Source organism: Lepus europaeus, chromosome 3 (genome assembly GCF_033115175.1).
Source record: "Lepus europaeus isolate LE1 chromosome 3, mLepTim1.pri, whole genome shotgun sequence".
Lineage (NCBI taxonomy): Eukaryota > Metazoa > Chordata > Mammalia > Lagomorpha > Leporidae > Lepus > Lepus europaeus.
Window position 1 is genome coordinate 75,659,032 of NC_084829.1, and position 20,231 is coordinate 75,679,262.

Genomic DNA, 20,231 nt, shown 5'->3' on the forward strand with positions numbered 1-20,231 from the left:
CAGTTTGTGTCCTGGCTGCTCCATTTCCAATCCAGCTCCCTGGTAATGACCTAGGTAAAGCAGTGGAAGATAGCCCAAGTGTTTGATCCCCTTGGATCCAGTTGGGAGACCCAGATAAAACTCCTGGCTCTTGTATCTGGCCTGGCCCAGTGCTGGCCATTGTGGACATTTGGGAAGTGAACCAGCAGATGGAAGATCTCTCTTTCTAATGACTCTCCCTCTCTCTGTGTTCCACTGTGTTTCAAATCAATAAATAAAGCTGTTTTTTTAAAAAATTTCATGAATAAGTCTCACAGAGCTGCAACACAGTGTATAAGCCCTACACCAAACAGAAAAGTCAGTCACTATGCCCATGTATGCCATTGGGAGGTATTTGGTAACTTAACAATCTACTGTAGAAGTAAACAACAAAGTAAATTTTTTGTGAGTTTTTCAAAAAGTATTTCACTGAGACCTACAAACCATTATGTTGTAATATATATCCTTTGTCATATAACCAATACATTTATTTTCTCTCTAACTCCTGTAACTTCTGTCTTTGCTGAGACGACAGCATGTTACTAGTGCTTTCTTGGGTATATAATTTATCTTTATACCATTTTGTGGTACAGAGAATCATCTACTGGTATTTCCTCCAACAAGTTTAGACTAAACTAAGGGGTATATACTGTTGAATTCTAAGACCTGTTATTATGAAAGGAATAGAAATGAACACAAAAGCCTGTTATTTTTTTTAAATAATAGATTGAATTGATCCCAAAGTAGAGAGAGCTAGAGTTATCAACTCAGCACTTAAAAACCAAAGAAAAAGCAGCAATAAACTGACAACACTTACAACTCTGGCTCAACCAACTTTTAGCTTTTCAAGGGATCTGTTGGAGAGAGCACTGGGTTCTATAAAAATGGAATAATGCCTCTCTCAAAGGGCTGTTGAGGAGATTCAATGGGATGCATTTCTAAAGCACATATCTTGATATAGGGAAAGCATGTGGTAACAACAACTGAGAGAAGTAGCAGTGACAGTAATCAGATGATTGGATCTCATCATTCCTTTCACCTACCACTGACCTTGAACACATCATTTAATCTCTCTGACCCTCAGATTCTTCAAAGGTAGAAACAAGTTATAAATCCTACTCTGAATACCTTTCCAACATTGTTATGAAATCACATAAGAAATGTGTATCAAAGTATCAAAAGTGTAACTAGTTATACAAATGCACAAATAACTTTATATCTGGTAATTCAACACCATATCCAATAGTGAAATACTTTCCAAAGGATATGTGGGATACAAGTATTCAGATCATGCTTGAAAAGCAGAATGACTATTAACTCATGACTTACACTTCTAGTCAGCTTGAAGCAAACAGGGACACACACCCGTAGATATTGAGGCAGTTGTAATTTCCTTATTCTTGTTGTCAAAGGCTCTATACTAGTGCGGTGTCAACAGTAGAGTTATAAACCACCAAGGACAGGGCTACGCATCCCCAAATCTTTCATTCTTCAAATTAGATTGCACCTAATATTCAGACAACCAAACACTGATCACATACATAAATTCAAGATAAAGTTCATAAGATTTAAAGGGGAAAGAAATCTGTGACAAACTTTACTGTCCTTAAAATCTTATCTGGACAATGCAGACAGAAATTAGTGGTGATGGCCAGCGCTGCGGCTCACTAGACTAATCCTCCACCTGCGGCGCCGGCACCCCAGGTTCTAGTCCCAGTTAGGGCACCGGTTCTGTCCCAGTTGCTCCTCTTCCAGTCTAGCTCTCTGCTGTGGCCCGGGAAGGCAGTGGAGGATGGCCCAGGTCCTTGGGCCCTGCACCCGCATGGGAGACCAGGAGGAAGCACCTGGCTCCTGACTTTGGATCAGCTCAGCGCGCTAGCCACAACACTTGGGGAGTGAACCAAGGGAAAAAGGAAGACCTTTCTCTCTGTCTCTGTCTTTCACTAACTCTGCCTGGCCAAAAAAAAAAAAAAAAAAAATATATATATATATATATATATATATATATATATATTAGTGGTGCTACATTAAAGTTTATAATTTATTTGGTTATAACCTTCTAACTGGTTCCAATGAAGATCATTTTCTTTATCTTTCAGGTATGTCCACAGTTTTGTTAAAGTCAAGTATATCACGAGTAATATAGAATTAGATAATAAAATCATAGGAGATCAGATAGGAAAATGATAAAACAATTGCAAAAGATTTTAGGGTCTACTAATATTTATGAATTTCTAAAATTTAGTTAAGACATCAGGAAACTGAGAGGTTAGAACTCCTGTTCATTTTCTCTGAAGCCTAATTGGCATATTAGTCTCTGAATGGAGTTGTGGATTTAAAAAGGAACCATACCCTAATAAAGACAGTGATACTGGAATAACTCTTCTTCTCTGCCACATTATTGTGTTGTTTATGCATGAAAGTAAGTTCTACTCTTCACCTTAAACATCAATAATTACACTCTGTAAGGTAAGCAAGAAGTGCATAATACTATTTAGCTACTGTGTTATTAAAGTCATTTAAATGTTGTACTGTTTGACAGCTATACCACATAATTACATGCTAGATGAGAACATTCATTTCACAAAGTGCCCATACAAAAAATTTTAAGAGTATTTTCAAAAGCATGAAGCAGTTTAAAATAATGTTAGCCTGAACTGAACTGAAAAATGCAAAGAGCCATGAAGCCAAGTCATCACTGATCAGCTATACAAGGATAAAGATGATAAATATGACTCTGAATTAAAATCTCCGCAGACTAAACAAACAGCTACATCCACAGTGATTCAAATTTTTTCATAGCATTAGGCTGGATGTATGATAGACAATAATGAATCTAAGACATAGATTTTAGACACATAAATACAAAAATGATTCAGTACCAAATTCTCAATATTAAATATATGCTATGGTTTGAATAGTCTATGACTCCCAAACTCTTGAAGAATTTAAACTAGAGTCATAAGTTAATGGTATTAAAATAGTGGAAATTTAATCCCATTACGGTGTTTAGGAGGTGGGTTCAACATGTGGTCTTTAGGTCACTGGGGGCATTCCCATGGAAGACAGATCTCACGAGAGGGTTGTTATAAAAGCCTACTTCAGGCTCAGCCACTGTCTGTGCTTCATGGTTCAACATGTGATGCTTCCTCTGCACAGGTTCCAAGATTGTCATCCACTGCTCTCAACAGACACTCAGCAAAAGGGGCTGCACAATCTTGTGCTTGAACCTTCAGAACCATAAGTCAGATAAACCTTTCTATCTTGCCAAAGTAGATTGTCTCAGGTATTTTGGTGTAGTGAAAAAAAAAAAAACTAATATTAATGCTTTTTTATTCACATTAAAGCTACACATGAGAGGTACCCACAGCTGAACCAAAAGTGAAACAAACCATGATGTTTACTTGGTGCAGAAGTTAGAGCTGTCCAGTGTTTGAGAGAACTCACTTCAATATCATCATCAAGTAAATGTGATACATTTATTGGTCTGAGGAAACACCACAATGAATTCCAGCAAAGCTTATGAGATAGTATTCACTAAAGGTGAAATGTGGTTGATGAATAAAATATTTTAGATAAAGATAATTAGAACCAACCTATTTTCAGCTGACCTGGCAGGTGACTAATAACCCCAGAGTAAAATACAAAAATGTCATTATCAATGTAAGATGTTGTATATTTTTAACAAGGTTATTTTAGAGGGAAATAAATGAAAATAGAAGTCAATAGTCAAGTTGACTATAGTAATATTACTTTCACATTTGAACAAGTTAGATAAGTTCAAATAATTAATTCCATAATTGCCTGAGAAGAAACAAAGTTGGGGATAGCAATCATGATGCTATTCTTTTTTTCAAAGCTGTAATGCAAAAAGTTTTCCATCTGTAGGTTAAGTACCGGGACAGTTTATTGCCATATGTATTAAATGTAAACACATGACAGCTACTGTGCATGATGAGGCCTGAAAGTCTGGGAGCAAGGCCTAAAGAGTAGTTCTGCAGAACACAGGAGGTCATATCATCCAAGAAAGGTGATTGTGGGATGTTGGGTATCACTTCAGCACTCCTACTCCAGCTCTATTGTGGTTTATGTTGTAATTCATGCTATTAACACCTACACCTATTTTCCCCTCATTGGAAAAATCAATAGTAGAACTGGAAATTAGAGGTTTAGAAATATATAACCAAACTTTCTACTCTCCCTGGGTGTCACCTAAATTAAGATGATGCTGTGTTACTCTAACAATAATTAATAAAGAAGCCTGTTATCTTTTAGCTTTTTAGATTCATAGTCTTCATGTTCATTTGTCCTTTGTCAGCTGTATATCAGGGTTGGTTGCATATTAGTTTAAAGAAGTAGAATACTGAAACTACTAAAATTGGAGCATGAAATTATATAACTCATAAAGAAATGCAGTCAAATCAATCATTTATGTGTAAGATGAAAGTTCCATACTAATAGGATACTGTATTTTATTGAATTTATTAGCATCTCAGCTTTCCCTACCAAAGTTTTTATATGAATATGAATTTCAGGCAAAAAAACAGATAATTGATAAAAATGCAGTGTGCAATATAATTTTTGGTATTCACATATTATAAGCAGATACTTAATAGAAGAAACACTGGGAAACTAAATTCAAAGGCATTAAATATGAACACACTGAAATTAAAATTCGAATGTTGTAAGTATAACCAAATTTTCCTTATACTAGACTAGTTCCCTTCAGAACCTATTACTTCAAGTTAATAGGACACTAATTTCAGATTAACTCCCTTGTATTTAAATATAGCATTGCCCTCTAGTGGCTACCTTTAAAGCAACATTATATTAAATTTATAAGGCCAGCTCTCTTCAAGATGGATACTAAAAGATGTATATTAAAATGTCACCTCACTATATGGATATAGTAGGACAATGAATATTAAATGACAAGAATCTAATATGCCACTACATTTCAATAAATAATGTCACCTGGAGGGAAGAACACTGATATTGTAGCCTAAGTTCCCATTCTGATCTATAGCTACCATTTTGCCACACTGAACAGATGGTCACAATGAAACTCAACAAGTATTAAGATCAATAAGTTTTTATATCTTTCTTCAAAAATATATTATTTACACTTTTTCGCTGACCACTACTCTTTAGTCTTCAATATTCTCACCAGTTTTCCTTTCTGTTGTTGATAACATATCTAATAATCTCTTTTTGGTCTTTTTCCTTTTCTTTCTGAAACAGTCCACCTGATTAAAAATTCCTTCCTTCTATAATAGCTCCCTCAAGAAACTCTGGCATTTTCTTATATTTCTCCCTCTTCACATTAGAATAAAATAGACTGATTCTCCTGTGTACACCAGAACCACTTAGATCTCTGAGTATAAAAATTCTACATATCACTCAAGACCTAGTCCAATGCCAGCTTCTTCATGAGATCATTGCCCCTCCTACCTGGTAATTTCTCCATTCATGAAATTGCCATGGAATTCAATCCATGCCTCTTTTAAAATATTTGAAATTTTTTCTGAACAAGCACTCACCTCTAAAAGCATTTCACAAATGACCACTAACACCCAAATACCAAGCATGTCAGGGTAACACATTTAATCACATACCATGAAACAACTCCTTTCTGGCCTATTGCGTGATGCTCCTCCTTTCTATTACCACTCTTACTCTGCTTTTCCCTAGTTAACACCTGAATTTATTTTGGAATCTTTGAGACACCTGCTCCCTGATGTTCCATGTCCCGCTGAAAAAGAACCATTTAAGTCCCTTTTGCATTACAGCAGGATACAGGGACACCAAATTACTTATTGGATCATAATACTTTAGCTAAAAGCGCCACATGTGATATCTAGTATGCATTGTGCATGAATCTTTTGATGCCCCCAATGTGTGCTTTTATTATGAAAACACATTAGATTTAAACTGAATTTTGTTCACCCATCCCCATTCCATCTGCCCTAATTCCTAAGCAGATTGTGACCAGTTTGAAGGACAAGGTCTAAATGTATTTAATCACTTCTTCAATCAACCTTAGAAAATCACTCCCCATCCAGTAGGAACTAAAAAACTGAAGATTTAATGATACCATGGAAAACCAATTTACATTTTTATATATTTCTTAAGAATTTCATATACTCCTTATAAGTTTGGGGAGCTGTAAATAATAAACAAGGATCTGTGTGTATGTGATACAATAGGGAATACAAATAAATGGTTTTGCTGGAGCAGAACTGTGGTATAATAGGTTAAGCCTCTACCGGCAGCACTAGCATCCCATATCAGCGACAGTTCGTGTCCCAACTGCTCCACTTTTGATCTACCTCCCTGTTAATGGCCTGAGAAAGCAGTTGAAGATGGCCCAGCTACATGGGCACTTGCACCCACATGGCAGACCTGGAAGAAGCTCCTGGCCACAGGCTTCAATTTGACCCAACTCTGGCAATTGCAGCCATTTAGGAAGTGAACCAGTGGATGGAAACCTCTCTCTGTGTCTCTCCTTCTCTGTCTGTAACTCAAAAAAAATCAATAGATCTTGGAACAAATGGTTATGCTAATATTCCTTTCCCAAATTTTATCATAACATATGTTGCTTCCATTATATGCGAAAAATCATACTCTGTCCTTGGTTTCCATAAAAATCATAATATATTTATTTATTTAATGAATATAAATTTCCAAAGTACAGCTTATGGATTACAATGGCTTCCCCCACCCATAACTTCCGTCCCACCTGCAACCCTCCCATTCCCACTTGCCCTCACCTTCCATCACTTCAAGATTCATTTTCAATTCTCTTTATATACAGAAAATCAGTTTAGTATATATAAAGATTTCAACAGTTTGCCCTCACATAGCAACACAAAGTGAAAAAATACTGTTGGAGTACTAGTTATAGCATTAAATAACAGTATACAGCACATTAATGACAGAGATCCTGCATGATATTTTTTTAAAAAAATTGATTAATTTTCTATGTAATTTCCAATTTAACACCAAGGTTTTTTTTTTTCATTTTCAACTAACTTTATATACAGGAGATCGATTCAGTATATAATAAGTAAAGATTTCATCAGTTTGCACCCACACAGAAACACAAGGTGTAAAAATACTGTTTCAGTACTAGCTATATCATCACTTCACATTGGACAACCCATTAAGGACAGATCCCACATGGGACAAAAGTACACAGTGACTCTTGATGTTGATTTAACAATTTAACACTCTTGTTTATGGCATCAGTAATCTCCCTAGGCTCTAGTCATGAGTTGCAAAGGCTATGGAAGCCTTTAGGGTTCACCGACTTCGATCTTATTCCAACAGGGTCATAGTCAAAGTGGAAGTTCTCTCCACCCTTCAGAGAAAGGTACCTCCTACCTTGATGGCCCCGTTTTTTCCACTGGGATCTCACTCGCAGAGATCCTTCATTTAGGTCTGCTTTTCTTCTTTTTTTTTTCCAGATTGTCTTGGCTTTCCATGCCTAAAATACTCTCATAGGTTCTTCAGCCAGATCCGAATGCCTTGAGGGCTGATTCTGAGGCCAGAGTGCTATTTAGGACATCTGCCATTCTATTGAGTCTGCTGTGTCTCCCACTTCCCATGTTGGATCGTTCTCTCCCTTTTGGGTTCTATCAGTTAGTATTAGCAGACACTCGTCTTGTTTGTGTGATCCCTTTGACTCTTAGATCTATCAGTGTGATCAATTGTGAACTGAAATTGATCACTTGGACTAGTGAGATGGCATTGGTACATGCCACCTTGATGGGATTGTATTGGAATCCCCTGGCACATTTCTAACTCCATCATTTGGGGCAAGTCCGATTGAGCATGTCCCAAATTGTACATCTCCTCACTCTCTTTTTCTCATTCTTATATTTAACCGGGATCACTTTTCAGTTAAGATTAAACACCTAAGAATAATTGTGTGTTAATTGCAGAGTTCAACCACTAGTACTAGAACAAAAAAATACTAAAATGGACAAAGTATTACATTGTACATCAACAGCCAGCACAAGAGCTTATCAAGTCACTATTTCTCATAGTGTCCATTTCATTTCCACAGGTTTCCCTTTGGTGCTCAGTTAGTTGTCACTGATCAGGGAAAACAAATGATATTTGACTCTTTGGGTCTGGCTTAATTCACTCAGAATGACTTTTTCCAGATTGCTCCATCTTGTTGCAAATGACCGGGTTTCATTGTTTTTGACTTCTGTATAGTATTCTATAGAGTACATGTCCCATAATTACTTTATCCAGTCTACTGTTGATGATATTTGGGTTGGTTCCAGGTCTTAACTATTGTGAATTGAGCTGCAATAAACATTAATGTGCAGATGGCTTTTTGTTTGCCAATTTAATTTCCTTTGGGTAAATTCCAAGGAGTGGGATGGCTGGGTTGAATGGTAGGGTTATATATTAAGGATTCTGAGGAATCTCCAGACAGACTTCCATAGTGGCCTAACCAGTTTGCATTCCCACCAACAGTGGGTTAGTGTCCCTTTTTCCCCACATCCTCTCCAGCCTCTCTTGTTGGTAGATTTCTGAATGTGAGCCATTCTCGCCGGGGTGAGGTGAAACCTCATTGTGGTTTTGATTTGCATTTCCCTGATTGCTAGTGATCTTGAACATTTTTCATGTTTCTATTAGCCATTTGGATTTCCTCTTTGGAAATACGTCTGTTGAGGTCTTTGGCCCATCTCTTAAGTGGGTTGTTTGTTTTGATGTTGTGGAGTTTCTTGATTGCTTTGTAGATTCTGGTTATCAACCCTTTATCTGTTGCGTAGTTTGCAAATATTTTTTCCCATTCTGTCGGTTGCCTATTCACTTTCCTGACTGTTTCTTTTGCAGTACAGAAACATCTCAGTTTGATGCAATCCCATAGTTAATGTTGGCTTTGACTGCCTGTGCTCCTGGGGTATTTTCCAAGAAGTCTTTACCTGTGCCTATATCTTGCAGGGTTTCTCCAATGCTCTCTAATAATTTGATGGTTTCGGGTCATAGATTTAAGTCTTTAATCCATGTTGAGTGAATTTTTGTGTAAGGTGATAGGTATGGGTCTTGCTTCATGATTCTGCCCATGGAAATCCAGTTTTCCCAGCACCATTTATTGAATAGACTGTCCTTTTGGATCCTTGATCAAATATGAGTTGGCTGTAGATGTTTGGGTTGATTTCTGGTGTTTCTATTCTGTTCCATTGATCTATCCATCTGTTTCTGTACCAGTACCATGCTGTTTTGATAACTACTGCCCTGTAGTATGTCCTGAAATCTGGTATTGTGATGCCTCCGGCTTTGTTTTTGTTGTACAAGATTGCTTTAGCTATTCGAGGTCTCCTGGGTCTCCATATGAATTTCAGCATCATTTTTTCCAGTTCTGAGAAGAATGCCTTTGGTATTTTGCATTGAATCTGTAAATTTCTTTTGGGAGAATGGACATTTTGATGATATTGATTCTTCCAATCCATGAGCATGGAAGATTTCTCCATTTTTTGGTATCCTCTTCTATTTCTTTCTTTAAGGTTTTTTTTTTTACTTTTATTTAATGAATATAAATTTCCAGTGTACAGCTTATGGATTACAATGGCTTCCCCCTCCCATAACTTCCCTCCGTAATTTTCATCGTAGAGATCTTTAACGTCTTTGGTTAAGTTTACTCCAAGGTATTTGATTGTTTTTGTAGCTATTGAGAATGGGAATGAACTTAGAAATTCTTCCTCAGACGTGGCATTGCCTGCATCTACAAAGACGGTTGATTTTTGTGCATTGACTGCATATCCTGCTACTTTGTCAAACTCTTCTATGAGTTCCAATAGTCTCTTAGTAGAGTTCTTTGGGTCCCCTAAATAAAGAATCATATCGTCTGCAAAGAGGGATAGTTTGACTTCTTCCTTAACAATTTGTATGCCTTTAATTTCTTTTTCTTGCCTAATAGCTCTGGCTAAGACTTACAGAACTATATTGAAGAGCAGTAGTGAGAGTGGGCATCCCTGTGTGGTACCAGATCTCAATGGAAATGCTTCCAACTTTTCCCCATTCAATAGGATGTTGGCCATGGGTTTTTCATACATTGCTTTGATTGTATTGAGGAATGTTCCTTCCATACCCAGTTTGCTTAGGGTTTTCATCATGAAAGGGTGTTGTATTTTATCAAATGCTTTCTCTGCATCTATTGAGAGAATCATATGGTTTTTCTTCTGCAGTCTGTTAATGTGGTGTATTACGTTGATTGTTTTGCACACATTGAACCATCCCTGCATACCAGGGATAAATCCTACTTGGTCTGGGTGGATGACCTTTCTGATGTGATGTTGCATTCTATTGGCCAGAATTTTATTGAGGATTTTTGCATCTATGTTCATCAGGGATATTGGTCTATAATTCTCTTTCAATGCTGCATCTTTTTCAGGTTTAGGAATTAAGGTGATGCTGGCTTCATAGAAAGAATTTGGGAGGATTCCCTCTTTTTCGATTGCTCTGAATAATTTGAGAATTGGAGTTAATTCTTTTTTAAATGTCTGGTAGAATTCAGCAGTGAATCCATCTGGTCCTGGGCTTTTCTTTGTTGGGAGGGCCTTTATTACTGTTTCAATTTCTGTCTCAGTTATGGGTCTGTTTAGGTTTTCTATGTCTCCGTGGTTCAATTTAGGTAGGTTGTATGTGTCCAGGAATCTATCCATTTCTGATAGATTTCCCTGTTTGCTTGCATACAAGTCCTTGTAGTAATTTCTGATGATTCTTTTTATTTCTGTGGTGTCTGTAGTTACGTTTCCCTTTTCATCTCTGATCTTATTGATTTGAGTCTTTTCTCTTCTTTTTTTAGTTAGTTGGGCCAATGGGGTGTCAATTTTGTTTATTTTTTCAAAAAACCAGCTCCTCGTTTGGCTGATTTTTTGTAATTTTTTTTGGATTCAATCCTATTGATTTCTTCTCTGATTTTAATTCTTTCTCTTCTCCTATTAGCTTTGGGTCTGGTTTGCTGCCAATTATCTAGATCCTTGAGATGACTTGAAAGCTCATCTATTTGGTGCCTTTCCAATTTCTTGATGTAGGCACCTATTGATATAAACTTTCCTCTTAGCACTGCTTTTGCTGTATCCTATAGGTTTTGATATGTTGTGCTGTTATCCTCACTTTCAGAAAATTTTTGATTTCTCTCTTTTTTTTAACTTTTTTTAAACTTTTATTTAATAAATATAAATTTCCAAAGTACAGCTTTTAGATTATAGTGGCTTCCTCCCTCCCACCCGCAACCCTCCCATCTCCTGCTCCCTCTCCCATTCCATTCACATAAAGTTTCATTTTCAATTATCTTTATATACAGAAGATCAATTTAGTATATACTAAGTAAAGATTTCAACAGTTTGCACCCATACAGAAACACAAAGAGTAAAGTACTGTTTGAGTACTAGTTATAGCATTAATTCACATTGAACAATACATTAAGGACAGAGATCCCACATGGGGAGTAAGTGCACAGTGACTCCTGTTGTTGATTTAAAAATTGACAGTCTTGTTTATGGCGTCAGTAATCACCCGAGGCTCTTGTCATGAGTTGCCAAGGGTATGGAAGCCTCTTGAGTTCACCAACTCCGATCTTATTTAGACAAGGTCATAGACAAAGTGGAAGTTCTCTCCTCCCTTCAGAGAAAGGTACCTCCTTCTTTAATGGCCTGTTCTTTCCGCTGGGATCTCACTCACAGAGATCTTTCATTTAGGTCTTTTTTGTTTGTTTGTTTGTTTGTTTTCGCCACAGTGTCTTGGCTTTCCATGCCTGAAATACCCTCATGTGCTTTTTAGCCAGATCCAAATGCCTTAAGGGCTAATTCTGAGGCCAGAGTGCTGTTTAGGACATCAGCCATTCTATGAGTCTGCTGTGTATCCTGCTTCCCATTTTGGATTGTTCTCTCCTTTTTAATTCTATCAATTAGTATTAGCAGGCACTAGTCTTGTTTATGTGATCCCTTTGAGTCTTAATCCTATCATTATGATCAATTATGATTTCTCTTTTAATTTCTTCTATGACCCAGTGTTCATTCAGGAACATGTTATTCAATCTCCATGTGTTTGCACGTGCTCTAGGGATTCCCGAGTTGCTTATTTCCAACTTCATTCGTTTATGGTCTGAGAAGCTGCATGGTATGATTCTAATTCTTTTGAATTTGCTGAGACTTGCTTTATGGCCTAGTATGTGGTCATTCCTAGAGTAGGCTCCATGTACTGCTGAGAAGCATGCAAATTCTTTATGTGTAGGATGAAAAGTTCTATAGATATCTGTTAGTTCCATTTGGGCTATAGTGTCATTTAAATCTACTGTCTTCTTGTTGTTCTTCTGTCCTGTTGATCTGTCTATTTCTGAGAGTGGAGTATTGAAGTCCCCAGTACTATTGTATTGAGGTCTAAGTCTCCCTTTAAGTCGCTTAACAAATCTTTTAAATAAACTGGTGCCCTGTAATTAGATGCATATACATTGATAATCGTTATATCTTCCTGTTGAATGGATCCCTTAATCATCATATAGTGCCCCTCTTTGTATCTCCTAATAGGTTTTGTGGTAAAACTTATGTTATCTGATATTAAGATGGCTACGCCCACTCTTTTTTCATTTCTGTTGGCATGGTATATCTTTTTCCAGCCTTTCACTTTCAGTCTGTGTGCATCTTTGTTAGAAAGATGTGTTTCTTGTAAGCAGCAAATAGATGGGTTTTGTTCCTTAACCCAATCAGCCACTCGGTGTCTTTTAACTGGATTGTTCAGGTCTTTAACGTTTAATGTGACTATCGGTAAGTAGTAACTTTGCCCTACCATTTCTGGGTTTCCTGTGATCTTTTGCTGTGAGGTTTCCTTCCTTTAACTTCTTTCATATTGATGACAGTGTTTCTGTGTTTCTGCATGTAACACATCTTTAAGCATCTTTTGCAGGGCTGGACAAGTGGCGATGAATTCTTTCAGTTTCTGTTTGCTGTGAATGGTCTTTCTTTCACCTTCATTCACAAATGAGAGCTTTGCAGGATATAATATTCTGGGATGTCAGTTTTTCTCTCTTAGTACCTGCGCTATATCTCACCATTCCCTCCTAGCTTGTAGGGTTTCTGATGAGAAGTCTGCTCTGAGTCTAATTGGAGATCCTCTAAGAGTAATCTGGCATTTCTCTCTTGCACATTTTAGGATCTTTTCTTTATGTTTCACTGTTGAGTTTGATTACAACATGTCGTGGTGAGGATCTCTTTTGGTCATGTTTATTAGGGGTTCTATGAGCTTCCAGTACTAAGATGTCTCTGTCCTTCTCCAAACCTGGGAAATTTTCTGCTAGTATCTCACTAAAAAGGCCTTCTAATCCTTTCTCCCTCTCCATGCCTTCAGGAACTCTTAGAACCCGAATGTTGGGTTTTTTAATAGTATCCTGTAGATTCCCAACAATATTTTTTAGATTTCTAATTTCCTCTTCCTTTCTTTTGTTTGCCTGTTTCCTTTCCTGTTCTCTGTCTTCTAAGTCTGATATTCTCTCTTCTGCTTCACCCATTCTGTTTTTAAGGCTCTCTAATGTGTTTGTCATTTGATCTATTGAATTCTTCATTTCATTATGGTTTCTCGTCACTATCACAGTTTCTTGCTCTACTAGTTATTTCATTTCATTTTGATTCCTCCTTAATATTTCATTTTCGCAAGAGAGATTTTCTATCTTGTCCATGAAGGATTTCTGTAGTTCAAGAATTTGTTTTTGAGAACTTCTTAATGTTCTTATCAATTTTTTGAGATCTGCTTCTTGCATTTCTTCTATCTCATCATCTTCATAATCTTGGCTTGGGGTGTCTTTTTCATTTGGGGGCGTCATAGTGTCTTCCTTGCTCTTGTTACCTTGGTTTCTACATTTGTTTGGCATCTTGGAGGTGTGGCCAAAGTGCTCTGTTTGGTTCTTCAGGGTTAAGGGTGTGCCCAAGGTGACTCACCCAGATTGTTCTCTGGCTTGCTCTCTGCTCTCTACAGAGTTTGTTTTACATATGTAAAATGGTGCCTGCTCTTTGTCTTATCAGCTTTGTAAGGTGAGTGGAGAGAGAGGCTAGTGACCCTCCAGTTCCCCTTATTTATTCACTTTTTTTTCTCTTCTCCAGTCAGCCTGGTGCAGTTTCCCCCTGTGGGTACCTCCTACCATGCTCTAACCTTCCCAGCCAATGTCTCGGGTTACCTTTCCTTCCAGCACTGGGGCTCAAATTCTGCGGCTGGGCTTCTGTGGCTGGGCTTCTGGGTTCCCTGCTCTCGGGGCTCCCGTGGCTCCCACGGTGCTGCTTCCACAGCGCGGCTTGGTGCGGCTCAACGCGGCAGTGGGCTACCTTGCTCTCCCCATAGGTCTTCTGTGTCACATCCACTAGATCCGGAAGAGTTTCCTCTGCAGTTTTTTTTTCTGAGTCTCTTCCTGAGGGTACAGTAACTCCACTTTTGTTAAACTATCTTTTCCCAGACTGTTGGTGCGTGCCCTCACTCTTCCACCATCTTGGCTCCGCCTAAAATCATCATATATTTAAAGGTAGCACCAGAGGCTTTTATTCAAAGCCTTATTCTACTTTAAATAAATGAAAATTTAAAATTTATGTAAATAGATGGATATAAGATTTTTGTTGCTTATGATTTTGCTGCCTATATTTTTAGGCTCTGTCAGACAGAAAAAAGTATAGAAAATGAAATGTTTTCCAGGAGTTCTGCTTTGGACTGAGATTTTTTTTTCATGGTTCTACAAAAGCGTGATGTTTTCCTGGTGAGTGTTTCTATATTAAATATCACTCACTAGTGTTAAAAAAAGAGCTCACAAAGTCCAAGTTGGGGTAATAAATATAAGATATAGAGAGGAAATAAAGAAGTGTTTATGAGGTTATTATATACTTTTCTGTTTTAGGTAAAATTTGTAAAGAAAAAAACCTGATGTCTTCAAGAGATCAGCTTAATAGAATTATTTTATCTGATACCTGCTGTCTTCAGCACAAACATAAGCATTGCAAAGACAAAACAGTCATGTGAGTCTTTTCATTATGGTTAGTGAAATTACATCACATATTTAATAATGCTATTAAAAACATGGGCAGTCAACAATTGATCACTATTTTTATAGAACACTTTTATTTAATAAATATAAATTTCATAAGTACAACTTTTAGATTATATCGGTTCTTTCCCTCATACCCGCCCTCCCACCCCCAAACCATCCCACCGCCTAATCCCTCTCCAATCCCATTCTTAATTAAGATTTGCTTTTAATTACTATTTGAGGACTAGTTTTACCATTAATTTTTATAGTACAACATATTAAGGACAGAGATCCTACATGGGGAGCAAGTGCACAGTGACTCCTGCTGCTGATTTAATAATTGACATCAGTGATCACCCGAGGCTCTTGTCATGAGCTGCCAAGGCTATGGAAGCCTGTTGAGTACACAAACTCTGACATTATTTAGACAAAGCCATATTCAAAGTGGAAGTTCTCTCCTCCCTTCAGAGAAAGGTATACTTCCTTCTTTGATGGCCCCTTCTTTCCACCAGGATCTCAATCACAGAGATCTTTCGTGTAGGTAACATTTTGTACAGGATCACCATTTCTAAAGATCTGTTGATTGATTTGAAAGACAGAAAGAGAGATGAGAGAGAGAGGGAGAGATGGATAGGGAGAGACAGAGAGAGAGAGAAAGAGAGAGAGAGAGAGATTGAGATTGAGATTCTTTCAGCTGGTTTATTCCACAAATGCCAACAACAGCCTGGACTGTGCCAGACTGAAGCCAGTACCCAAGAACCCAAGAACTCTATCCAGTGTGGGTCACCATCTGCTGCTTCCTAGGTGCATTAGCAAGGAGTTGGATCAAAAGCAGAATGGCTAAAACTCTAATCAGCACTCCAGAATGTGACACGGGCATTCCAAGTGGCAGCTTAGCCCATTGCACAACTCTCTTACTGACTGATCACTGTTATAGCCAATAGTAGCTATAGTTGGGAATCAGTATTATAGTTATATTTTAGCACTATACCTTAAAATTAGCAGTAAGTAAAGTTATTTTTGTGTTAGAGAATGCTAAATATTTCCCAATGTCCACTTTCACTTTCTTTCTTATTTGTAGTCTACTTCTATTTCAAGATATTTCTACCAGAAATAAAAACTGTATTTTATACCTCTTTGGATCTGGGTGTTCATATCTTATTCTATTTCTATATCCTAAATGTCTAACACTTCAAAATCATTTTTCCAAATCTCTAGACTTTTTCTTGACTGTGTAGAATATTATGTAGTGTCCTGTCTTCTTAGAGCTTCAATTATAAGTTGTCAGACTATCCTTGTTATAGGAATACTAAAGTAAGATAATCTCAAAAAAAGTTTTACTTTTCCATTTTTTATATACTTTAAACTCCATTCAGGCCTCCAACATGGGTAGCAGGGAGCTCAGCACTTGAATCATCATCTGCTGCCTCCCAGAGTATGCATTAAGCAGGAAACTGAATCAGAAACAAAGGTGCGGGCCGGTGCTGTGGCTCAGTGGGTTAAAGCCCCGGCCTGAAGTGCCGGCATCCCATATGGGCGCCGGTTCTAGTCCCAGCTGCTCTTCTTCTGACCCAGCTCTCTGCTATGGCCTGGATTAGCAGTAGAAAATGGCCCAAGTGTTTGGGCCCCTGCACCCATGTGAGAGACCTGGAAGAAGTTCCTGGCCCCTGGCTATGGATTGGCACCATTGCGGACATCTGAGGAGTGAACCAGTGGATGGAAGGCCTTTCTCTCTGTCTCTACCTCTCTCTGTAACTCTGTCTTTCAAATAAATAAAATAAATCTTAAATTTTTTTTTAAAAAGAAGCAAAGGTGAGATTCAAACCCCGGATTTCCAATATGGGATGCAGGTGTCTCAAGCTACAACTTAACCACCGCACTAAATACTCAGCCCCCAATGTAAGTTTCAGATTGGATTATATTTAGCATAACACTTTCTGGTTCTTTACTTTTGGGTTTTCCTTTCATTCTTTATGAAAATTTTGAAGTTTAGTGTTTTCAGTTGTGTCACAGCAGATTAAACCATTGATTGGATGCAAGCGCACCCCAAATCAGAGTGCCTGATTGGAGACCTGACTGCTATACAATTCTGATCCAGTTTCCTGTGAGTCAGCAGATGATTGTAAAAATACCTGGGTTCTTGCCACCCAAGTGAGAGGCCTAGATGGAGTTTCATGATCAAATGTGTCCTGGCCCAGTCCCTGCTGTCAAGAGTATGTCTGGAGTGAATCAATGCTTGGAAAATCAATCTCTCTCTCTCTCTCTCCCTTTCTCTCTCTCTCTCTCCCCCTTTCTCTCTCTCTCTCTTTTTCCTCCCTCTCTCCTTCCCTCCCTCCCAATATTTTCATGAAAGAAATACCTCAGTATAAGAGGGAAATCCAAAGAATGTGCCCTATGGGACAAAATCTTAAGTGTGAATAAGGTAGGAAGGATTCTTCCTTATGGCACATTAATTCTGTGATTATAGTGAGTTGAAATTATGTCTTTGCGGCCGGCGCCGTGGCTCAGTAGGCTAATCCTCCGCCTTGCAGCGCTGGCACACTGGGTTCTAGTCCCGGTCGGGGCACCGGATTCTGTCCCGGTTGCCCCTCTTCCAGGCCAGCTCTCTGCTGTGGCCAGGGAGTGCAGTGGAGGATGGCCCAAGTCCTTGGGCCCTACACCCCATGGGAGACCAGGAGAAGCACCTGGCTCCTGGCTTCAGATCAGCGCGGTGCGCCGGCCGCAGCACACTGGCTCCGGTGGCCACTGGAGGGTGAACCAATGACAAAGGAAAACCTTTCTCTCTGTCTTTCTCTCTCACTGTCCACTCTGCCTGTCAAAAAAATAAATAAAAAAGAAAAAAAAAGAAATTATGTCTTTGCAAAAATTAAGAAAAATAAAAGAGAAAGGACAAAAGGAGAGGAACTGAAGGAGAGAGAGGGGGAGAGAAGGAAATATGGTTATCTTCTTAGAATTATACCTATGAAATATATAAAATCGGCTGGTGCCACAGCTCAATAGGCTAATCCTCCGCATGTAGCGCCAGCACCCCAGGTTCCAGTCCCAGTCGGGGTGCCAGATTCTGTCCCAGTTGCACCTCTTCCAGTCCAGCTCTCTGCTGTGGCCCAGGCAGGCAGTGGAGGATGGCCCAAGTGCTTGGGCCCTGCACCCGCATGGGAGACCAGGAGAAGCACCTGGCTCCTGGCTTCGGATCAGCGCAGTGCACCAGCCACAGTGGCTAATGGGGAGTGAACCAATGAAAAAGGAAGACCTTTCTCTCTGTCCCTCTCTCTCTCTCACTGTCCACTCTGCCTGTCAAAAAATAAAAAATAATAAAAATAAAAAATATATAAAATCTGTTTATATTAATAAAAAATTTAAAAATAAGAAAAAAGAGACCAGTGCTGTGGTATAGCAGGTTAAGCCTCTACCTGTGACACCAGTCCCATCTGGGTGCCAGTTCATGTCCCAACTGGTCCTCTTATGACCCAGCTACTTACTAACGGCCTGGGGAAGCAGTTAAAGATGGTCCAAGTGCTTAGGCCCCTGCAACAACATGGGAGATCCAGAAGAAGCTCGTGGCTACCGGCTTCAGATTGGCCCAGCTCTGGACATTGTGGCCATATGGGAAGTGAACCAGCAAATGGAAGACCTTTCTCTCTCTATCTCTCCCCCTCTCTCTCTAATTCTGCCTCTCAAATAAATAAATAAATCTTTTTAAAAAATGATGGAAAATGGCAGACTAAATCAAGACATTGAAAAAGCATTTCACCAGTTTTGATTCTAAATTGGTGGTGGTGGAGGGAAATGTGGCAAACATCACACTTATCATGGAGGAAGACATGGTCTATAAACTACTTCTGCCCACAGGTAGGTCTCTCATGAAAGAGACTGGATGGTTTACTATGAAAGTGTGGTAAATCCATCAAGAAAAATAAGAAAGCACTGAAAAACTATAATTCAAGACAAAAAGTAATCAAAATCAGAAAATAATTGAAATCTATTATATTTTTAAAATTAAAAATATTGGGTGGGAAATTTGCAAAGAAAGTATTTTCATATATACTGATTTTTAAAGCAGGGTAAGACCTGAAAAGCAGCCATGATAAAGAACTTGAAAGTGATTTGGGATATCAGATTAGGTGAATTTGCAGTGACAAAATAATGACCGCTGTTTGTATTACCCCTGGAATTTACATTTAATTTCAACAATCTCAGTGTAACACAGACATAGGTTAAATGGAAAAATCCACAGGGGGACTGAAAAGTATTTAGTGAAATAGAAATATTCATTTATACCTACAGATTTACAGATTAAAGACACTAAGAACATGGACCCAACTTACGAGTAATTTACTCTAAGTAAGTGACTACAAATATTTGAGGGTTTATATGTAAGAAAAAAAATAAAAGTAATTTATCTGTTGATCAGGGACACAAGTTAATAAACACAATTGAATTACTCATTTTACATGGTACCAATTAATTTGATCTGTCCTGTAACTACAGTCCTTCTGGCTTCCTCAGTGCTTAATCATTATAGACAAGGTATTGTGTTCTTTGCTTTGAAAAAGCTGTTCCACATACCCAAAATCATTCTCTGTACCAGGCTTTCTTTTATCTTACTCTACGAGAAACTGAAAATCACTGCAATGTACAAAGGCCTCACACAAGGCCTTATCTCTAAAAACTCCTCTGATAAAGTGCATGAGTTATTTAGAAGGGAGAGAAGCATCCTAGGGTCTCTTCAGAACAGCAGCCCTAACTTGTTCATAGAGGTTTTCAGTTTCCACCCTAGGAAGGACAGTAATATATGCCCCAAGGAGAAAGCTCTGAGGAAATTAATTTCACTGGAAATAAGGCCTGTGTTTAGCCTCAATAAGCCCTCACCTGGTTGAACAACATAATTTTGTAGAAATATGAAGGGCATGTTCAGAAAATATCTGCAGGTTGAAAAGCATTTCCAGGATTCTCAAATGCTATATTTTCAGTTAGGAATTTAAAAATCAGTTTAAGAATGACTTTTCCATTAATGTGTCTCAAAGATAACTCAGTGTTCTTCAAAACGTATTTCTTAAAACTTTAATTCAGGGATTAGCAATCTACAACCAGTGAGCCATTCACAATCACTCTTTTATGGACTGTCTGGGCCATCTTTCTCAGACAACTCAGCCATAATGAAATCATAGAGTTGACTGGTTGCAACAGAGAC